Source organism: Pipistrellus hanaki (genome assembly GCF_964339955.1).
Source record: "Pipistrellus hanaki genome assembly, chromosome: 6".
In the NCBI taxonomy this organism is placed as follows: domain Eukaryota; kingdom Metazoa; phylum Chordata; class Mammalia; order Chiroptera; family Vespertilionidae; genus Pipistrellus; species Pipistrellus hanaki.
The window spans coordinates 64,443,749-64,466,087 of record NC_140508.1 but is presented as its reverse complement, the minus strand read 5'-3'; positions in this window follow the sequence as shown (position 1 = coordinate 64,466,087).

Sequence of the window (22,339 nt, the reverse complement as noted above, 5' to 3'; positions counted from 1 at the left end):
TAGTGTGGTGTGTGCGAGTGTATGTGATGTGATATGTGGGGTGGCGATATGTTTGATGTGGTGTGTGTCTTGTGTGTGTGATGTGGTATGAGCTGGAGTGTGGGATGCATGAGTGGTGTGTGTGTGATGTGGTATGGGGGTTTGGTGTGTGAAGTGGTGTGTGTGAGTGTGGTGTGTGTCTGTGTGTATGTGATGTGTGCACAGTGTGTGCATGGGTATGGCATGTATGTGGTGAGGTTGTGTGATGTGGTGTAGGTATGTGTGAGTGTGGTGTGGTATGTAGGGGCCCATGTGTGTGAGTATTGGGTGCTGGGGCACATGTGATGACTGCAGGCAAGACAAATAAAGGCCTCCTGTTGGGAGGAAGTCGGTGCCAGAGCAGGAGATGGGTCAGGAGCTCTGGCCCCAGACACAGTGTGGGGTGGAGGCTTGTGCTGCCTCTGTGGCATCTGGGGCCTAAGGGAGGGCAGCCCTCAGAGTCAGGGCGGGCTCTGGGTGTGACCCTCTAGTGTGGGTGCTGAGGCGGTGGTGGGCATCCTTTGAGCAGTTGTCGGGCTGTGGCAGGGGACACAGGTACGGGAGAGTTCACAGGTACATGGGCTGCTGTGGGCAGACAGACGGTGGGCACCTGGGAGAACTCCTGGTGGGTATTCTGAGGACTGGGACCCTCTTATGTGACTTCCCTGATAATGCCCACATGACCCTATGTGGGCGGGGGTCTGTGTCATGTGTGTGAGCACTATGCACACATCTGACTGTGTATGTGTAGCATGGAGCAGTGGAGGGCAGTTTGATTACAGTCTGCAGTCCCCGAAAACCATAAACTCCTCAAAAACAGGAGCTCTGTTTTCCTCATTGCTGACCCCAGCACCTGGCTCAGCGGTTGTGAGAAGGTGTGTGTGTGTGTGTGTGTGTGTGTGTGTGTGTGGTGGTGGTGGGGGGGGCCCTGCTTGTAGACATGCCTATGAGCCTGGGTGAGGTCTTATACCCGGGCCCAGGGCCTGTCCTCAGCATTGTATCCTCATTGAAGGAGCCACCAAAGGCACAGACCTCACTCTCTGACACATTCAGCTGGGAGGGGAGCAGATCCAAGAGCTGTTGCCCAATTAGACATAAGAAGATTCCCTGTCCTGGAAACTTGTAAGTAATTTTGCTTTAAGGAGATGAAGGAAGTTAGGCTGGGAGCCCTGGCTGGGCCCAAGCTTTGTGTGACTAGCAGGTGCTAATGAAAAAGCACCTGGGAAGTCTCACTGACCTCAGGGAAGAGGGAAGGCTAGCTGTTCAGAACTTCTGCTCCCACTTTTGTGTTGGGCTCCAGGTCCTGCCCCGGGGGAGGGGCGGGGGCGTGGGCAGCCTGGGATGGGGAGAGAGCTTGGAGAAAGGCAGCCTGGTGGACTCCAGTTGCTGTCCCTAAGTCTCTGCAGGGCTGTTTCAGGCCAGGAGAGCAGATGGGGCTGAGGCTCAGACATCAGACTGAGGACCCCTAGGAGGGGTGGGTGTCACAAGGTCCTGTGGAAGCAGAGCTTCCTCTGAGTCAGAGCAAGGCAGACTCCCCGAGGGCAAGTGAGCTTCTTGTCGGGAAGGATGCTGGTGCTGAAGACGGGGAAGCTGTGTTCTGATTACCTGTGAGCCTACTGAGTGACAGTCTTTTAAAACTATATTTTAAAGTATATACGTATGTATATTTAAATGTTTTTACTGATTTTTTTTGAGAGAGAGAAACATCAATGTGATAGAGAAACATCAATCAGTTGCCTCCTATATGCACCCCAACCAGGGATTGAACCCACAACCTGGGTATGTGCCTTGACAGGGAAGGGAACCGGCAACCTCTCCACGCAACAGCACAACACTCAACCAACTGAGCCACACCAGCCAGGGCTTAAAGCTCATTTTTATCTTGAAACAATCTCAAACTCACATATGTGTCAGGCACTTTTAATTCAATGCAATTTAGGAACTATGTATTGACCCTGGGGACACAGCAGTGGGCAAAGTTAGATTCCTGCTGTGGAGCTGACACTGTTGGGAAGCAGATAACAAACAGGTGTGCAGACTGTTGTCTCCAGTAGCAGGGAATGTGAGAGAGGAAATGCAGTCAGGTGAGCTGATGGAGAAGGATGGGACCGGGGATGGGCAGGGGAGTTTTAAGTCAGGTGGTTCCGAAAGGCCTCTCTGAGGGGGTGGCATTTATCAGAATCTGCAGTGAATGTGATGCCGTGGACCACTTAGCCATCTGGGGGAAAGCAATCCGGGCCAGGCTGAGGGAACAGCAAGTGTGAAGACCCTGAGGCAGGAAAAAGCCTGCCCTTTTTGAGGAAAAGAAAAGAGGCCATTGAGGTAGATACACACAGCTCAATGTAATGCCCACAACTCTCCCAGTCTGGGTCATTGGCCCATGTTACACAACTGGAAACGGAGGCAAGTGGCTGAGCCAGAATTTCATCCAATTTATCGACTCCAAAGGATTTGTCTTCAAAATGTTAATAATAATAATAATAAATAACTGCAGCAACAGCTGAGGTAGGTGTGCCCATGGGAGAGTGTGTGTGTGTGTGTGTGTGTGTGTGTGTGTGTGTGTGAAGGATCAGTATGCTGGCAAGTCCTTGTTTCTTGGGGGCTGGAGTGGAGTCAGAAAAAGAGGTGATTCTAGGTTTCCGAGTTGAAGCTGATTGTGACAGGGTCTCTGTCACTCCTTAGCTTCTCAGGCTGGGAAGAGAGGCATGTGGGCATGACCAGAAAAGATGATGGGAGTGCCATTGGGCGGGGACCTAATCAGATTTTGCTCAACCATGCATGGCAGCTCCTAGCCCAGTGTCTGGCATGTAGTAGGTGTCCAATAAGTAATGGGAAGTGAAAGAAAATGGGAGCAGACTGTTTTAGGGAATGACAAAAAGCGGGGGGTATGCTCAGAGGACAACCTCTGGAGCTCAGATGGGAGACGATGCTGGAAGGCCTTGAACCTGGGGGGAGGCTGAAGCCTGACCCAGAGAGACCTGGGGAGGAATCCATCCCACGTCTATATGTAGAGCTGGTATGAACACCTATGGTGGCCCAGAGGTGGGCCTGGTGTTGGTTCTCCCAGGGGAGCTTGTTAAAGGCTTCTTCTAGGAAGCCAAAGGGCATCACCCCAACATCTTTTGGGGTTGCAAAGCCCTCTGGTGCTGCAGGTGCCCTGGTCAGGAGAACATAATAGGTGACCTGGATGCTCAGCTGCACCTCCAACCTCAGCCCAGGCTCTGGCTGGGTCCCACCTCCAGGAGCCTCTGGGACAGGCCGGCAGCTGGAGGTCCCCTAACCACATTACTCAAAGGGCAGGAGAGTCCCGAGATGCACAGAAGGCCGAACCCCAGCTTCCAGTTCTGCAGGGACTTAACTTCATCAAAACCCCTACTACAGCATTAACCACCTGACCTCTGCCCCTGCCGACCTGCTAATTTCGCCAATTACTGGCCAGCCGAGCTTGTATCAAGTGGGCCTGCTTAGCTCTGACAGCTGCTGGGAAAATCCAGTTACAGAACAGCAGCCCAGGTGGTTGCATGTTTCTGGGGTTGGGTGCCCAGCAGAGATCCGGGTGCTTGGAAGGCACTGGTGTTCCTGACCGCTCCAGGGACCTCAGGGTCAGGGCTCACTGCCTGCTCTGCCTTCCTTTCACCAAGCCTCCCACCTGAAGCTGGGCCTTCCCCCTCTACATAGACCATCTGGGCATTCCCCTGCTTCAACTCACGGTGCAGTTACTAACATGGCGGCTGGCGCACCTGGCTAAGCATCCGACATGTCCTCAACTACCTCCCTAAATCCTTGTCTCACCCCTGAGCCCCATGTCACAGATGGAGAAACAGGCTGAGGAGCAAGCAGAGTTGCTCACCCAAGACAGAGTCCAACTCCCCAAACTGTCATTCAAGGCCCCTGCTGCGTTTCCAGCCCCGCCTGCCCCAGGCCCTCTGAGCGTCCACATCTTGTGCGTGCTGTTGGCCTCCTCTGGGCCACGCTTCTCATCTCCTTTCGGCCTGTTCAATTTTTTTTTGGAGGCCTTGCTCCATATCGCCTCCGTAGCCAAGCTGCACCGGAGCAGGCCGTTCTGGCCAAGGAAATGTCACCAGGAGCCCCCTCTGGGCCTGTGTTCGGGATGCTGGGACCGCAGCCCTGAGGAAGCCTGGTGGCCCTCCACAGAACCCCACAACCCAGTGCCCATGTCCTGGCCTGGGACCTGCTGGTCAGGCCCAGCATAGTCCAGCCTTCCACACAGGAAGGCCCTGCGGGTGCGGGTTACACTGTGGCCCCTCTATTGGTTCAGCCCCAGCATAGATGCTGCCCCAAGTTGTCTCCTGGACATCGCCCCAGCCTCCTCCCTGACCTCCCTGCCTGCTCCCTCCCCCCTTCCACCCTGTTCTCATCCCAGCAGCCAAAAGGATCTTGTAAAAACCTAAGAGTTTTGCAAGACACTCAAACTAAAAGCCAAAGTCTTCACCGTGGCTCACAAGGCCCTGCGCCATCTGGCCCCATGTCCTCCCTGGCTTCCCCAGCCTCTTCGCTGTCCTGCACACACTCCTGGCACGCTTTTGCCTTTCCCCAGATCTTCACGCAGCCCCTTCCTCCTCTGCCTCCTGACAGGTCTTTGCTAATCGTCCTGTGGTCTCCCTCACCCTCTATTCTGCAGCCGCTCCCCACCCCCTTCTTGGCTCAGCACTTAGGCACATAATGACCTCTCTGCTTAAAACTCCTACCAAGCTCAGGCCTCAGGCACCACTTCCCCAGGGAGGCCTCAGATCTGCAGGGTCCCACCTCCTCCACTCACCACTCCTGGGCTCTCACATCCTGACAGGCCCCGGATGTCTAAAGAGACCGGAATCCCGTGGAGGGGGAGTAGTCTCCCCATTGAGGGGTAGACAAGATGGCATCCCCGTGTGTCCTCCTGGCAGTAGGATTCAAGACACTGGGGCCTTTTACAAGCTCAGGCACCAAAACCCTGGAGAGGGAGGGTGCACCTCAGCTCACAGAGCAGGCAGGGGGCCAGGTCTGCACCTTCTCCACTATGAGTGGCTGAGTGAACTCCTGGTCCCTCAGCTACTCCCATAGTGAAATTTTCCACCAGGGTCTGGTTTCTTTGTGAACTTGGGGCAGGATGCAAGGTTCTCGGCCCTACTGAGCACACCTGAGGCACTTTGCCTGAGACTTGCACTGGTCCCAAGAAGAAGAATGCCTGTTTGCCCCATTTTACAGATGGGGAAATGGGGGCTCAGAGGGTAGGAGACTTGGTCAAGATTACAGACACATTGAAAGCTGGCCCTCCTCATCCTTTCCCCTTGCATCCAAGGCCTGGGACTGGGTGGGTGGGGTTCAGACAGCCTCCTGCCTGCCCTCCCTCCCGCTGGCCAGTCGATGTTATGATGTTATCACAGCTGATTTAATTTCAAAGACGGATTGAGCTGTGGTGGGAGGGAGAGCAACTACTCGAAGCCATCTGCCCTGTTGTCATGGGGATGGGCTCCCAGCAATTGTGCAGGGGCTGGACCTAGATAAGGGCACCGAGTGGGCTGGAGGGGACTGCATGGCTGGGGTGGGGATGAGTGGGAAGATGGGGGAGCAGGGAGAGACATGGAAGGAAGGAAAGACCCAGAAAGAGAGGCTGGGACACAGAGACACAAGGGCAGAGAGGAGGGCCAGGGAGACAGCTCAAACGTGCCAAATAGAGAGAGACATGGAGAGACAGAAAGGCACCTGGAGACAACTATGGAATGGATGCCAAGCACAGTCTCAGAGCAACAAGGGGCGACAGGGATGGCTTGCCTGCCCACTGCTCTCTCTTCCACAGACCCCCACACCAACCGCAGGGCTCTTGCGGAGCCCTGGCCTCCCAAAACTGTGCTCCTCCTGGGACAGGGCCCTGGGGGACCTTCAGACCTCACCTGGCTCCTCTGCCGCAAAAGGTTTCACAGACCCCAGTGTTTCTCCCTGGGCAGCCAGGGTCCCAAGCTCAGCTCTGAGTGGGGACACCAGCTGATTCTGCATAACAGCTTCCAGCACCCTGCATCTGGCTTTTAGGACAATCATGTCATCAAAACCTGTCAAGACAACAGTGGCTCATCATGCCAATGGAGGGAAGGTGCTGAGCACCTACTCTGCATTTTGCCCACCAAACGTCATCCATGCCTCCAGACAGCCCTGCCCATTTTACAGGTCAGAAACTTGAAAAGAGAGCCCCCACTGTAACAGATATTACCCATCCCTTCTTGTGATGTTAATATTGGGAAGGTGCTGGGACAGCATAGAGTGGCTCCCTACTGCCAGCCCCACCTGCCCATGCCCCACCTTCCCCGAGCTCAGGGCCTGGATTGCCTCTGCCCCTTCCTCAAGGTGCGTTAGTCCTGCTCTCACAGCCGAAGCCCTACCACATCTCACCATTGGTCTGTGAGCCTTTGCAGATGCTGTCCTGTTCCAAGCAGATGCGGGGATGGAGCACTGACTCAGCAATTTTAAGACTGCTGCTTCTGGGGGCACCCCACATCTCCCTGGTCCCAGTCAACCACCTGTATGGACCCCATGATTGTCCATACTGTCTGCTACTGTCTGGTCCTGCCCCTGCACCAGGCCACTGAGGGGTGTGCTGTGCATTGCTGCCCAGTGCCCAGCTCAGAAGGGGTCCACACTGGGGCCTCAGGAATGCTGACATGTCCACCCCAGCAGCGTCAGGCTCAGGCTTCAGATCTGTACACCCACTGTGTGCTGAACACCTCTGGCCACCCCAGATATCTCACAATGACCCAGAAGGCTCCCACTCTGAACTCCAGAAACCTGACTACTGCTCTACGGTCTCCCTGGGCTCCAGGCTGCCAGCACCAGCTACCCAAAGCAGCTCCCTACGGACAACCTAGTGCCCCTCGGACTGTGTCACTCCCTGGCTCTGCCCTCAGAAAACACCGAGGCACTTTGCTTTTGAGGTCATTTGTTCTAAAGTCATTGGTTGCTAGTAATCCAAAGTCCAAACTCTCGAAAGTGGCTCACAGGAAAACATTAAACTCCTCTTTGTATTCAAACAAATTGGAACACTCTACTATGCCCTCAGGTAGAAGCCTCCAAACTTCTCTGAAAGACCCAGGACAAAGTCCCAACACCCACCAAGACCCTAGGCTCCCAGTCTCACCTTTCACCACGGCCTGCCTCCCTTTTATCTTGCAATGGGCGACTGATTGATTGATTGAGTGTGGTAGAATACACATAACAGTAACACATGTGAAATACACAGATAAGGGCAGCCATGGAAGAACTAGAAAAGATCACCAAGAGCAAAAATGTGTCATTAGAGACCAAGGCTAAGGTCATCCACACCCTCACATTCCCAGTTATTATGTATAGATGCAAAAGTTGGACAGTGAAGAGGCTGATGGGAAGGAAACGAATCTATTTGAAATATGGGGTTGGAGGAGGGCTCTATGGAACCTCCAGAAAGATGAACAAATGGGTCTTAGAGCAAACTGAGCCTGAAATATCACTGAGGGCAAAACTGGCAAAATGGAAGCTGTCCTCTTCACACCAAGAAGCCAGAGCTCCTTGGAAAAGAAAGCAGTGCTGGGGGAAATGGAGGGCAGCAGGAAAAGAAGACCGAATGTGAGGGAATTGACTCCCTAAAAGAAGCCATAGATGTGGGTCTACAGGAGCTGAGCAGGCTGTTGAGGGCAGGATGCTGTGGACATCACCCATTCATAGGACTGCCAGGAATCCTAGCTAACTCTATAGCACGTAACCTACACCTAACAGATTTTTGCCATTTTTAGGTTTCCATTCAGTGACATTAAGTATGTTCACATTATTGAGCAATTATCACCCTCGTCCATCTTGAGAACTTTTTCTTCTTCCCAAACTGAAATGCTGTCCCTGTTAAACACCAACTCTTCACTCCCCCTCCGCTGGCCCCTGGTCCCTAGCATTCTAATTTCTGCTTCTATGCACTTGACTCCTCTAGGGACCTCATATAAGTGGAATTATACCGTATTTGCCCTTCTATTAGGCTTCTATTTTCTGCTTGTACTTGCCCTGTTCTCTCTGGACTTAAGCGGGCAGACATTGTCACCCGCAGTGGGTGGAGTGGCCGTTGGTGATTTTGGGCAAGGCTGACCCCACCTAGAGGAGGAGAGAGGGAGGGAGAAGCAGTATCTGGGAACGGTCTTGAAAACTTCCACTACTCTTTACATACATGGACAAGTTTGTATGACAAATTTGAGATTTATTTTGCAGCTTGTGCTTATTGTAACAAATTTAAAATGTATAATAAAAGAATATAAAATAAAAATACCCTCACAGACACACCCAACACTTGGCTCCCCAGAGGCTTAACTGGCGCAATTTGCAAAGTATTCTAGCCAAAATGGGCACCATTCCACATGTGTCGTAATGCCTCTTGCTTTGTCCGCATAACAATACATTGTGGACAGTAGCTGCTCTCGATGTGGCCCCATCTCACAGAAGGGGAAGCTGAGGCCTCCTGGGGGAAAGAGTTGTTTGAGTTCACCCAGCAGGAAGTAGAGGGGTGTGTCCAGATCCCAGGTCACTAAGTGACAAGCAGCCTCCTGCTGCCTCCAGCTGAGTCTTCTCTCCTGGAGACAGATGCCCAGTGGCCCCTGATGGGAGCGGAGGCCTCAGCTTCATCTCTGTTGGGCTATTTCTGTCATCAGGCCTGTCAGAACTCAAGTGGATGCCTGCCTTAGGGAGTTGTGGGGAGCAGGGTATACAGATCTCTAGCCTTAGGTGAGATGCCCACTCAGGTCTGATAGGAGGGGTGAGGTTTAGAGTCAGAGAGAGGAGGGTCCAGTCACTGGGCAAGTTACATCACCCCTCCAAGCCTCGGTTTCCTATGTACCAAATAAGGCGTTTCTACCACTACACGGTGCCCCTCACACCAGTGCAGGGGGTGGGGAGGAGTGTGTTGAGTAGTGGCGTGTAGGTAATGTTTTCCGTGCTCATGTGCCCTTTCTCCCTTCAGTGTCCCTGTGGTTGGGATGATGGTAGGGGCATCGAGCTTGCTTCCTGCTGCCCTGCAGGCCACCCTCCCAGCCCCCTTGAGCCTTTGCTCACACTGTTCCTCACCTCTAGACTATCCTTTATTTTATAATTCAGACTTTCACATTCTTTAGGATTTCTCTGGGTAGGAACCTATATTTGTTTCTTATTGCCAGTGTAACAAATTACCAAATTTAGTGGCTTAAAACACATACATTTATTCTCCTACAGTCCTGGAGGCCAGAATTACAAAATGGGTCTGACTGGGCTAGAATCAAGGTGTTGATAGAGCTGTGTTCCTTCTGGAGACTCTGGGGGAAATCTGTCCCTGTGCCTCTAGAGACTTCCTGCAGTCCTTGGCTAGTGGACCCACCCTCCAGCTTCAGAGCCAGCAGTGTAATATCTCCAATGTCTCTAATGCTGATCTTCTTTCCCTCTTATAAAGACTCTGTTATTACTTTGGGCTCTCCTGAATAATTCCATATGATCTCTACATCTCATGCCCTTAACTTAATCACATCTTCAAAGTCCATTTAGCCATCTAAGGTAACATACATATTTGGGGGATTCGAAAGTGGCCATCTTTTTTTAATTTTAATTTTAGTGATTTTTTTACAGAGAGGAAGGGAGAGGGATAGAGAGCTAGAAACATCGATGAGAGAGAAACATCGACCAGCTGCCCCTTGCATACCCCCTACTGGGGATGTGCCCGCAACCAATGTACATGCCCTTGACCAGAATCGAACCTGGGACCTTTCAGTCCACAGACTGACGCTCTATCCACTGAGCTAAACCAGTTTCGGCAGAAAGTGGACACCTTTGGGAGCCACGATTCAGCCCAACACAGGGCCTTTGGAGAGAATGAAGGTCAGTGGGGCTGATATGAGAGCTCATGGCCACCTACATCTCCAATGACCTCCTGCCTGAGAGGGGACTTGAATATATGGATCCCTGGGGCAGGACCTGGTCCCACCTCCCATTCCCTGAAGGAAGCCTAGTGGGAGAAGGCTAAATCTGGCATCAGAACAAAGAAGTAATCAGGAGGCCACAGCTGGGAGCCAGACTAGGAAGTACCTGCAAGGTGGGGCTGGAGCAAGCATCCGTGAGTGTTTGGCGAGGCCAAGAGGCAGCTACTGGGGTCCTGGATAAACTCAGCCCCACTTGCTAGAGACCCCAAGGCATGTCGCTTCCCCTGTCTGGGACTTGCCTCTCCATCTGTCAAAGTTCTCCCCAAGGCTGTGCTGCCTGCCCCAGAACCCCTGAAATCTTGTTCATCCACAGGCATGAGTCACTCTCCATTGGACCCAATGAATAGTCTAGGCACTAGTGCCTGGTAAGGCCCAGGATCCCAGTGCAGAGCTGTCCTGGGAGGCTGTCCTAGGATGCCAACAGACACTAGGGCATCCGCAAGGGCAGTTTAGATCTAAGAAAAGGTTTGATTATAGCTTCTATCAGCATCTCAGAGGGGCCCGCCCAAGGGTGAGCATGACCTCAGATGACATCTCTGAGCTCCCCATCTCCCACTCTCCCACCAGGGCTGCCTGGCCCATGTTCCTCGCACCTGACTCTCCCTGGCTTGGGGGGTGTGGCCGGCGGAATGAGCCTCCCCTCCACGAGTCCTGGGAGGCATGGGAGCTGAGCAGCGGTGGGGTAGGGCCATCAACCACACTATGCTGTCACACCCCCAAAGCAGGAACCTGGCACCACCAGCCACTTGAGCCCCCAGGCGCCGTGGTTACGCCTGCGGTCACCGGAGCAGCCAGTCAGGAAACCCCTGGGGTCGTGGAGTTCTGGATGGCAGCAAGGGTATGTACAAGCCATCTTCTCTCCAGATGCTTGGGCTGCCCTGTACCCCTTGAATCCTCACCACACCCGCACAGCCTTTCCGCCACCACACCCCTGGCCATGTAGCTCCACTCCCAGCATCCTCCCAACTCTTCTCCATCAAGGCCAAGTGGAGCCCAGGCCTTCTTATGGCCCATGGTCTCCCTATCCCCTTTCTCCCTCTTTTGGGACCATAGGAATCGGTGTCTCTCCACTTGACATTCCTGCATATCACCCACCTGTCATGCGTGCTGACCAATGCCTTGAGTGTAGGGACATTCTCCGCTCGCCTCCAGAATCAGAGGAAACCCAGCGGTGGGGGCTCTCGGGTAACTGCTGAGTAGAGAAAGCTTTTCCATGCATGGCTAAAAGAGACAGCACAGGATGGAGCTGGGCCTTACCTCTTCTCCACTCTGCTGGGCCCTGCGTGGCCCTCCCGCAGCCCGGCTCTTTGACAGAGTCCCTAATTTAGGAAAAGAAAGCAAGGGCATTTATTGCAGAGACTGATTCCCATTCTTGTTGTAGACAGCTGAGGAGGAGATTCCCAGTAACCTCTTGGACACATGATCTGGGGCTTGGGAGGAAGGTCAGGACCAGTCTGGAAAATCGAGATCTAAATTATGTTGAGGTAGCAATTCCCAAATTTTCATGGTTTAATCCAGTAATTGTGTATTTCAAGCTCATGCTGTATGCCTCATTCTGGTCCATGGGGGCTCTGCTCCACACAGTCACTCAGAGATGCAGGCCAATAGTCAACCATCAATTTGGAGTGGCACCATCTAGAACAGCTGCCTTCTTAGTTGCCATGGCACAGAAAAAAAGGCTGGACTCTCTTCTTTTAAAAAATATTTACTATTAAAAGTGTCAAACATCTGGAAATCAAAGAGAATGGTAGCATCAACCTCCTTTCACCCATCACCTACCTTTAACAATTAACAGCCTATGGACAATCTTATTTCATTTATACCCCTTACCAGTCCCCCAACCTTGGACTAGTTCTAAGCAACCCCATGCCATCATAGTTATTCATAAAAATACAATAAAGACTTAAAAACACAATCACAATACCTTTATCATACATAAAAAGCAATAAATCTTAATATCGCCATCAAATATCTAGTCATTATTCAAATTTCACTGATTATTTTTGATTTGCCCAAAAACAGCTTTCAAACAAGACCCATAAATTGTATTTGACTATGTCTTTTTAAGCTCTTAGGTTTGTAATTTCCCATCCCTTTGTTTTTCTTTTCAACTTATTTGTTGAAGAAACATTTTATATTTGCCAATTGTATCCCTATGGTGTCATTGAACATGTTCCTATAAGCCCTGTGTTTTCCTGAAGGTCTATAGGCTTGAAATAGGAATTGAGGCTTGATTGGTTTTAAGCAAGAGATTTTGTCAAGGATATTGCATAGATGGCATTGTGTACTTCCTATGGTATCACTTGAGGACATTAATGTCTCATCACTTCCTTTTTGTGAGGTTGAGATTGACAAATGGTTCAGGAGTTCCTAGCCTGGCTCATCCTTTATAATAGGGATAGAGAATAACTGGCCTGTGGGCCATGTAAGGCCCATGAAATCATTTGATCTGGCCCTGCCAACACATTAAGGGTGAGTTAATGAAATGTTTGACCAAATATAGCAGGCCGATTTTAAAGTTGATAATTCTGTATGGCCCACGAATGATGTCACAAATATTCAAATAGTCTCTGGCAGAATTAAGTTTCCCACCCCTACTTCATAAGGTGTCCCATCTGCTTCTCACTAATTATTTTAGTAACCACTGATGATCATCCCTTGCTTCGTTTATAGGGGGTGAAAGTGGTGATATTCTCTCATTTCCTTTTCTATAATTTTCCTAAAGAGAACTTCCCCCATCAAATAGTTATTCAGAGGAATAGTTCTTACAGAAAATGGAGGATAAATGGTTGTTGTTTCCTTTTATTTCAAAAAAATTTTTGGAACAAATTAGTTCCTAGAAGACCCAACATTGACCATTAAAGTTTTCAGCTATCCTTTTGTACATGTGGATTTTAAACACCTTTGTAGTATTTTAGTCTCCTGCAGTGGTTTCTGATGTTAAAATTGTCCTACCTCTAGTCAGGGTGGGAGCCTGGGCAAGTTAGCACTTGAGTCCTCTTTTCATGACCCCAGAGACTTTGAGCTCTCCCCTTGCATTCTGTATAAACTATTGCATGCTCATCTTGAATATTCTATGCTCCAGATCTGGAACCAGACATGTATCCAATGAGCCCTGGCTATTTTTTGTAGGAAATGGTACTTAAAAATCAGGAGGATGAAGGACTGCAGGGGGCCTACAATGTAGAGGAGAAATATGAAGCATTTGGCTATGGAGGCCTGAGGATGCTTCAGATTCATTGTGAAGAAAACAGTTGCATGGATTAAAAAACCAAACAAAACGGTGTATGTGTGTGTATGTGGAGAGAGAGAGAGAGAGAGAGAGAGAGAGAGAGAGAGAGAGAGAGAGAGAGAAAGAGAGAGAGAGAGAGAGAGAGAGGGAGAGGGAGAGAGAATGGCTGATAATGGGACCAAAGCATAGCTGAATAGATTAACCTTGGGTGGAAGCAACAATTCCTCTATATAGCAACAGTAGAGAGGGAAGATGATAAGATGATACAGGTGTGCTTCGTCACAGGAAGATGAGAGACTTCCTGTGATGACTTCTTCTTCTTCACCTTCCCCTCCTCCTCCCTTCTCCTCCTCCTCCTCCTCCTCCTCCTCCTCCTCCTCCTCCTCCTCCTCCACCTCCTCCTCTTCTTCCTCCTTCTCCTTCTTTTGTAAAATTGAAGGTGAGATCAGTTTCTAAGAATATCGTGAGAGAGGAGAGCAAGGGAGAGGGTAGGGTTTGGTGAGGGTGAAGTTTTAAAATGGCTGTATAGAAAGTTGGAGGATAGGTTGGCCAAAGAAGTATGATGAGTGGTACATTGCTGGGCAGGATGGAGGGCCTGAATCCACACTGAAACCAATTTACCTTGGTGTGTGGCATTCCCTTCTGGGCTCAGTTGCTGTGGAGCAGGCAAAAAGAAGGTAGATAGTTGTGGGAGCTAGCATCCAAGCTGACCTGGTATTCAGGCCCCTGTGTGGTCCCCTCCCACCCTAGATGGGCTCATGCATGGAACTAATAGGATATTTTAGAAGTGACCTTTGAGGTCAGATCATAAAAGGTATTGTGGCTTTTATCGTCTGTTCTTGGGTCACTCACTCTGGGTGGAAGTTAGCTGCCATGTCATGAGAGGTGCAAAAAGGTGAGGAACCAAACCACCTCTCAGGAACCAGTGTTAGCTTGGCAGGGAATCCTCCATCTCCAGTCAGGCTTTCAATTGAGGAGAGTCAACATCTTGATCACAACCTTGGGAGAGATCGTGAGGCAGAACCATTCACCTTGTGTTCCTGACCCACAGAAACTGTGGAAGAATACATTTGTTGTAGTTAAACGCTGCTAACTTTTGGGGATAATTTATTACACAGCAATAGACAACTAATATCATGATTGTAACCCAAAAAGTCAGTGAGGCCAGGAGGAGATAGTGGTCAGGGTGTGTGGTGTTCCTGGAGAAGGGACCAGCAGGAGGAGGATGAAGATGAGGCAATCAGGAACTGAAAGGCCAGACATGGAACAGATTGTCCAGGTGGACATACAGTCCTCCAGGAAGATAGAGCAGTTTGAGATCTAAGGAAAGTTTGCGGGCCAGTTTACAAATTCTTCAGTGAGTGAGGAGTTACCAGGAAACGAAGAGATGCAACATCAAGAATATGGAAGCCTGATGGTTTGGCTCTCAGAGGGAAGGTTGGACTTTGAGGATTTGTTTTGCATGAGGAGGAAGAGTACTAGCCAGAAAGGAAATTAAAGAGCAAGGTTGTGGGTTTGATCCCTGCTAGAGGCACATAAGGAAGGCAACCAATCAATATGTATCTCTCTCACTTCCTCTCTCTCTAAAAATCAATTAAAACACACACACATATCCTTGGGCTAGGTTTAAAAAAACAAAACAAACTCTTCCAATAGCCTCCCAAGGAATCTAGGATAAAATTCAAACTCTTTTTCCTGGCTGATAAGGTTCTAAAAGATGGAGTCTCTACCCAACTCTTCATTCCCATCTCCCACCAGACTCTCTCTTGCTTACTATTCTCTAACTCTGCTGCACCCCTTCTGGAGTATCTAATGAATTAATCTTCTGCTCACCGCAGAGCCCTTGAGTATGCTGTTTCCTCTCCCAGATGTTCTTCAAGCCCTAACTTCTATGTATTATTCTTCAGCATTCAGCTAAAATATCCTTTGTACCAGGACCCCTGTTCTGACTCCCCCAACCCCCTCCCACCCAGCCATGTCAGGTTTTTGATACCCTTGCTTCATGGCTGGTATCATTGCTTATGACAATATACCAGTATTTGTGTGCTCACATGTTTAATGTGTATCTCCTCTCATATCATTGAGGGCAGGGATACATGGAGGGGTATGTGTTTGCTAACTTCTATTTCCTCAAAGCCAGAAATAGCACTGAGCACATGGAAGTAGTTGTTGAAAATAATAAATGCATGAGTGCATTAATGCTGGCTCCATCTCTAGATGTAGACTCCTGCTTCAGTTTCCTTCAGGCAAGTAATTAAATGGCCTCTTGTCTCGGTTTTCTCATCTGAAAGACGGTACTATAACAGACCCCACTTCATAGGGTTGTTTGGAAAATGGAATGGGCTAATACAGGTAAAGCATTTCGAACACAGCACACACTAGGGGCCGCATCAATGTTCATGATGACTGTTCTCGCTCCTCCTGCCCTTGGCGTCTGCTTTAATGGCTCTGGAGCCCTCTCACATCCAGGCAGCTTGACTGGTTGTTGCCCTTCCCCTGGGGTCTGGACCTGCTCCCTGCATTGCAGCTTCTGGCAGGCTCAGACTGTCCCAGGGCCCTCTTTGCTTGATCATGCCTCCTCTCTGTGAACCTTGGCTCAAAGAACAGCTGAATTTACTCTCCAGCCTTCCTCTGGGGCACCCCTTGCCATGCTCAGTGTTGGTCCCTGTCGCCTGGGCTGCACATTGTGGCATATGGGTTGCATTTAGCAGTATTAGAGAAGCTTTAAAATGCTATTTAAAAAAAGCATTAACATACTTAATTTAAAAGTTGAACAACAGAACTATTAAGAAGCAAAATTAAATAATCCCATCACCCTAAATAATCATCATCAACCTTGGAGGGAGCATAATTTCAGATGCCTCCTACATGGGCATGCATTGGAGGAGAGGCGAGGAAGTACGGAGCTGGGTCACCGGTATGGAAATGATCATATTATGCTGGCAGTTTAACCATGTTAAAGGACTGCATTTAACTTCATTTTCATTCAATTGAGGAGAAAAAAAGCTCGATGTACCAACAAATGAACTACTGAGTGTCCATATGCTACCAAATGTCACACTGCTTGGACCTGGGGCAGGTGTGCAAGTATCCTCATTATCCTCGTGAGGCAATGAGTAGTTTGCCAAATTAGTGAAGATTTTAGGGATTCCAAGGTCTGGGGCATGCTGGGAAATCCCTCTTGGGGAAAAGGTCAAGCTCTTTTTCTTCCTGCCTCTGACCACAGTTTCCAGGATGTTGGATGCACAAATATCACACTCAGGAATTCTGCCCCAGCCCACTCATCAGGTGACTGCTTGCTCCAAGTAAGGCCCAGAGCAAGAGAAGTCTCTGCGGAAGGCTCAGACTACGGCTAAGCTACTCAGACGTGGGTCACAGAACCTGCAGATCTAGCTATCTGATAGTGGTGACATAGCCCCCGGTGGAGCCTCTGGCCAGCCCTAGTAGGAGTTGCAGTGCCATGCTCGGAATCCTGCAGCAAGGCCCTGCTCTTCTAGAAGCAGCTTCTGGAATGCCACAGGGGCTCTGCAGGGCTCGAGCATCTCATGATGGGACAGCAAAAACCTTGTGACTGGAGCTAGTCATCAGATCCACCGAATCACAAGACCGCTTGTCCAGGGGCAATCCATGTGTGATGAAAGCGGAACACTCGGGATGTGGCTGGGCAGGTCCATAGCACAGGTCTGTTAAGGAGGTGCCAGGACACCCACACTGTTACCTCTGTTGTTCCTCTCCCACCTTTAGCTTCATGGGAGGTTCCCTATAGTCAACTGATGCAGGAGGAAAAGATGAAAGCCTGGTTTACAGATGGGTCTGCGACCAAATGTGGATCTCTGCCGTCTTACAGAGCATCCCTAAAGGAGAGCAGGATTGAGAGATAACCCCAGGGGCAGTGTGATGAGCTGTGCACTAGGTTATGACAGAATAGGGAGGAAGAAACAGCCAGAGGGAAGGGTGTGTAGACTCCTGGGCAGCAAGCAATGCCTTGGCTGGTGGGTTTTGGCCTGAAAAAAGCAAGAATGGATGACAGGAGAGAAGGCCATCTGGGAACTAAGTTACAGGGTGGAGACAGAAAAGAGATGCCCAGCTGGGGTAGACTGACCTGCCTAGTGGCCACTCCCGTGTTGGCATGATGGGTCTGTGAACAGAGCAGCTATGGGTGCCGACAGATACCATACACACAGCCAATAGCGTCCAGGCACTGCTGCAAGGAATTGCCTGCTTTCCGGCAGCAGAGACCAGTTCTGAGCCCCTGATGGGGCTGGCCCTCGAGGACACTGATCAGCTACCTGATGGCAGGTTGGTTACATGAACTCTTTCAACCCTGTCAAGGCCAGCACCTTCTCCCTCCTGGAACTAACCCCTCTGGGTTGCCTCCACCAGTATCCCCAACCGGGAGCTCACGGGGGCTCTGATGGTAGTAGATTTTGAACAGGGGTAGGTGGCTTCTTCATCAGTTTCCCATCTGAACCAAGCACGCGAAAATGACTCCAGTGATTATGTTCTCAGTTTGCCCCAGGAGGGCACATCCTTAGTACCATTCCAGATGCAAAGGAGAGAAGTTAATTTGTTAAATAACTCAGGGTGTTAGAGCTTCATTCTCTCAAGGATCTCTGGTGTCCTGCACACTACTGCTTCAGGTAAGGAGGGGACAATGTGAATATGACCATGGGGTCACTGGCCACGCTCCATTTCACACCCTTCAGAAGCAGCCCACCAGCTTCGTGCTGGTGCCGGCCTGGGACATCGGAGGGCTGGGGCTTGTCCTCCAGGAGGCAGCACAGGCATCGAGCCCAGACCAGTATGTGGTGCGGGTGTCTGTAACTGGAGCACAACCAGGGGGTGCACCTCCTGTGTGGGCAACCCCAGGCCTGTGCGACTTCCCCAGAACCACCTCTTTCCGTGCCACCTCTCACTCTGCAAGCAGGGAAATGAGGTTCAGAGAGTGCACTCAGGTGGCCCCCCAAAGCTGGTGACAGCCGCTGGGACAAGACAGGTGGAGACCCATCCTACCTCTGATTCAGGCTGGGCCTGGGCCACCCCCCAGTCTGCCCAGCTTGGGTCTCCTGCCCAGCAAACCAATCTGTACAGACTTTATATCTCGGCCATCCATCAAGGGCCACCTGGACTAACCAGTCCTGCCAGAAACTGGATCTGGCCATAAAGGCCCCTCCCTGGAGAGGTGTGTGCGTGATAAACCCCACCTTCCACTGGCCTTTCCGGCTTACCAGAGCGGCTGGCCAGGGCCCAGGGGTGGAGGTGGTGGAAGCTGGTCTTTCCTCCCTGCTCCTGCTTCTCCTGTAACAGGCCAGGGTGAGTCTGGTCTGGGATTGACACACCGTCCAACAGACAGACTGACTGGTGTCCCCACCAACCACTCAGCCTGAGCCGGGGATCCGCTTTCAGAGCCAGCGTCAGGGAGGTGGGGGCCAGCAGCTGGTATCACTGGGAAGAGCCTAGGAGCCACCCAGTGAGCTCCATGACCAAGTTTTCTCTGTGTAGAAGGAAAACTGAGGCCCAGAGAGGTTCTCATCTCCACTTGTGGACTGCTCCTAACCCATCATCTCACAACCTCTGCTTTACAAATAATACCTTAATAAAAAATGAAAAACAAACAACAACAAAAGCCCTCTGCTTTTCCTTCATGTAAATCGTGTGCCTAAGGCGCCCCTGGGGGCACTCTGCCTGTGGAGGGGTAGATGCCACGACTGTCCCCACCTTCTCAATGAGGAAACTGAGGCAGGCCAACTGTCCAAGGTCACGCAGGCCGAGGTCCCGCAGGCCAAGCTGGGACTACAAACCTCTACTTTCGGAGAGACTTCTAGGCTTCACGGAAATAAACACGCTGGCCCACTCAGCCCGCCCGTTCCTTTTAAAGATAAAGATGAGTTCCTGGATGTGAAACCACTGGACCAAAGCTCATGCAAACCGGGAGCGTGATTCGTATGGACAAGCAGCCTGGGCGGTGGGAAGGCCGGGTCCGCGCGGAGGAGAGGACGCGTGGCAGTGCCCAGCGCTTGTGTCCGCGGTCCTGCTCTGCCCCTGAGGGATGGGCAATGCTATCTGTTACCCCATTCCCACAGCCTGGACTCCAAGCATCTGTCTAACCGTCTAGGCCAGTGTTTTTCAACCTTTTTTGGGCAAAGGCACACTTGTTTCATGAAAAAAATCACGAGGCACACCACCATTAGAAAATGTTAAAAAATTTAACTCTGTGCCTATATTGACTATATATAAAGTAATTCTCTTGAATAGGAATCAAATAAACACAAAGAAAGTATTTTATAATTACTTTATTATGAAATATTAAGTAAACAAAATAGTGAAAAATTATAAAATTCTTGTCTTGTCTGCACCTACGGCACACCAGGCAACATCTCGCGGCACACTAGTGTGCCGCGGAACAGCGGTTGAAAAACGCTGGTCTAGGCCACGTTTTTATCTGCTGGCATGAATTCCAGCCCTCCATTCTTTGCAGGCAAAGATAAGGGCTGAGGGGCCACTGCTCTCTGGCCTCAGGCTCCTCATCAGCAAAATGGGGAGAGAAAGTGCTGGGGGGGTGGGGAGGACCAGGTGACCTAACAGGGGCTACCAGATCTGCCGGGTATTCCAGCCGCAGGAGTGTCCCCCCTCCCTCCCCCCAGGTCTTGCCCAGGTCTGATTCCTCACTGCAGGCAATAAATAACTTTGATCCCCATTTTGGCGAATCTTTTGCTCTGGGGAAGGGGGAGGGGGGGAGATGGGCGTGTCCCCAATCAAGACCCCACCTCAACTACCCTAGGAGGGGGGGCTGGATGGGTGGGAAGAGGGGGGCAAGCTCTCAGAGGGTGGGAACCCTGGCGTGGTGAACATCTGCTCCCTCGCCAAGCACACCCACCTTTCATTGACACCCTGATGCCAATCAGCCTGCAAGCCAAGCATCAAGACCCGGTGGCTCCCCCTGCCTCCTGGGCCCCGCCCTCAGAGCGCAAAAGGGAAGACGGAGGCCAGGGTCCTCTTAGTGAGAGCCAAGAAGAGCAGACAGTCCCAGAGAAGCCCAGCGGCTGGAGCAGGTCGCCCAGCAAAAAGGAGATCGGGGTTCCTACCGGGCGGGAGGATAAAGCGGGTCTTTGCTGCGGGCCGGGCCAGATCTGGGAGCTAAGACAGCCCCCCGCCCCCCGCCCCTCGCCCCCAGGTCAGCTGTTGGGGCTGCGGCGCCCGGCCGCCAGCGGGTCATCTGCATGACAAAGGCGCGGCCGTCGGGCGGGAGGGGGGGCGATGCTCCTGGCGGAGCCGCCCCGCCCGGCCCAGGCCCGCAGCTGCCCGCTAAGCCTCCGCCCCGCGGCCCGAGATCTGGGGGGCGGGGGCGGCACGCGAGCGTCGGCGCTCAGCTGTGTTTGCTCCGGGACGCCGCGCGGGGCGGCGGGCGGCGGCGGCGGGGCCGGGGCGCGGGACAAAGGGCCGGATCTGCCGACCCCGCAGGTGGCGCGGGGGAGGGGAGCGCTGGGGAGTGAGCGCCAGGGGGAGGGGAGCGCCCAGGCGGCGCGGCGATCGGAGCCACGGCTGCCGGGTGTTCCCGCTACCTGGCCCGGGGTCCGGGGCCCCATCACCGGCGTCACCTGCCTGAGTCCGCGTGCCAGGGCTGCTTCAACCCCCACCCCGCCCTCCCCTTCCCGGATCCGAAAGGACAAGTGATATTAGCATCCATCTTAGCTGGCCTGGGGCCCGTCTGTATGTCCTCACGTCCACCCGCATTTGGTTCTGGGTGATGCCCAACATCCTGTCCCTGGCGGGCCCTCTCCTCCCAGCCGCCTCCCGCTCCCGGCCCGCCTGCCACCTCCGTTTCACAGCCACCCAAACCAGCTCTCTCCGCCTTCCCCATCCCAGGAAATGGCACTTCCACCTTCCAGATGCAGGAACAAAAAACAAGACAAAACCCGTGCTCTTGCTCTTTCCCTCGCCCCTGCTGCTGGCGCCACCTTCAACATCTATCCAGAATCTAAGCCACTTCTCCCAGCCGGGCCTAGTCCCCATCATCTCCTGCTGGGCCGTCCCAGGAGCCTCCTCCCTGTTCTCCCTGCTTCCGCCCCACACAGTCAAAACCAAAGTCAGACCTCACCCCCTCTTTGCCCTACAAGCACGTCAAACTCAAAGGCTGCCCCGGGCCAAAGAACAAGGTTTAAGTGTATGTGGACTGCAAAAAAAAAAACAACAGCTTCAATTTTCATAGAAACGTAGGTTTATTTCGATGGGAACATGCTGAATACAAAGGGCTGAAATAAATGAGTAATCGTTAACATAAAATCATAGAGCATTTTAATAAAAATTAACATTTTTTATTGAATATTAACTTACCAGCCAATCAAACAAGTCAGTCCAAGACTAATGAGATGGCCATCAGCTGCTAAAACATTCGCTGCTAGTATTGGTGGAGAGAAACAGTGTGTCTGCCCGTTAAGTCATGTAAGGGAAATGAATGCAACGGGATTATAGAAATCAGTCGTTAGGGAACATTGTAGTTACATTGGCTGGGCCGTGAAAATATTTGTTGTGGACTGCGTGTTGCCGTTTGATATGCTTGCCTTGCGCCCTCCATGGCTCTCACCTCACTCAGAGGAAAAGCCCGAGTTCTCCCAGGGCCTGCTCTGCTGACCCCACCTCCCCACCTCTCCGGCCTCATTCCTTCCACTCCAGTCACACCAGCCTCCTTGCTTCCAGGCCTCAGGGCCTTCCGCTGGCCATCCCTCTGCTGGGAACACAGCATCCTGCCTCTCCACACTTCCCTTCAGGCGTTTACTCAGACCCACTTCCCCGTGAGACCCTCCTTAGTCATGCCGTCTACAACGTCAGCCCTACCCCCTCAGCTCCCTCTGCCCCATTTTCTCCCCCAGCACGTCTTGCTACATGGCATTTCTACACGAGGGCTTACTCACGCTGCTCATCTTCCGTCTCCTGTGGGCGGCGAGCTGTACCGAGCTGTACCGGGGCAGAGAGTTCTGACTTTGTGCTTATGGTTGTGCCCTCACCCCAAGCCTCGCACTGTCCCTGATGCTCAGTAGAGGTTCAGCAAACGCTGCTGAATGGATGAATTAACGCACTCAGTCCCCTGCAGCAGCCCTGTGAGGAGGCACTGTTATCTCCACTCTACAGATGGAGGCCCAGA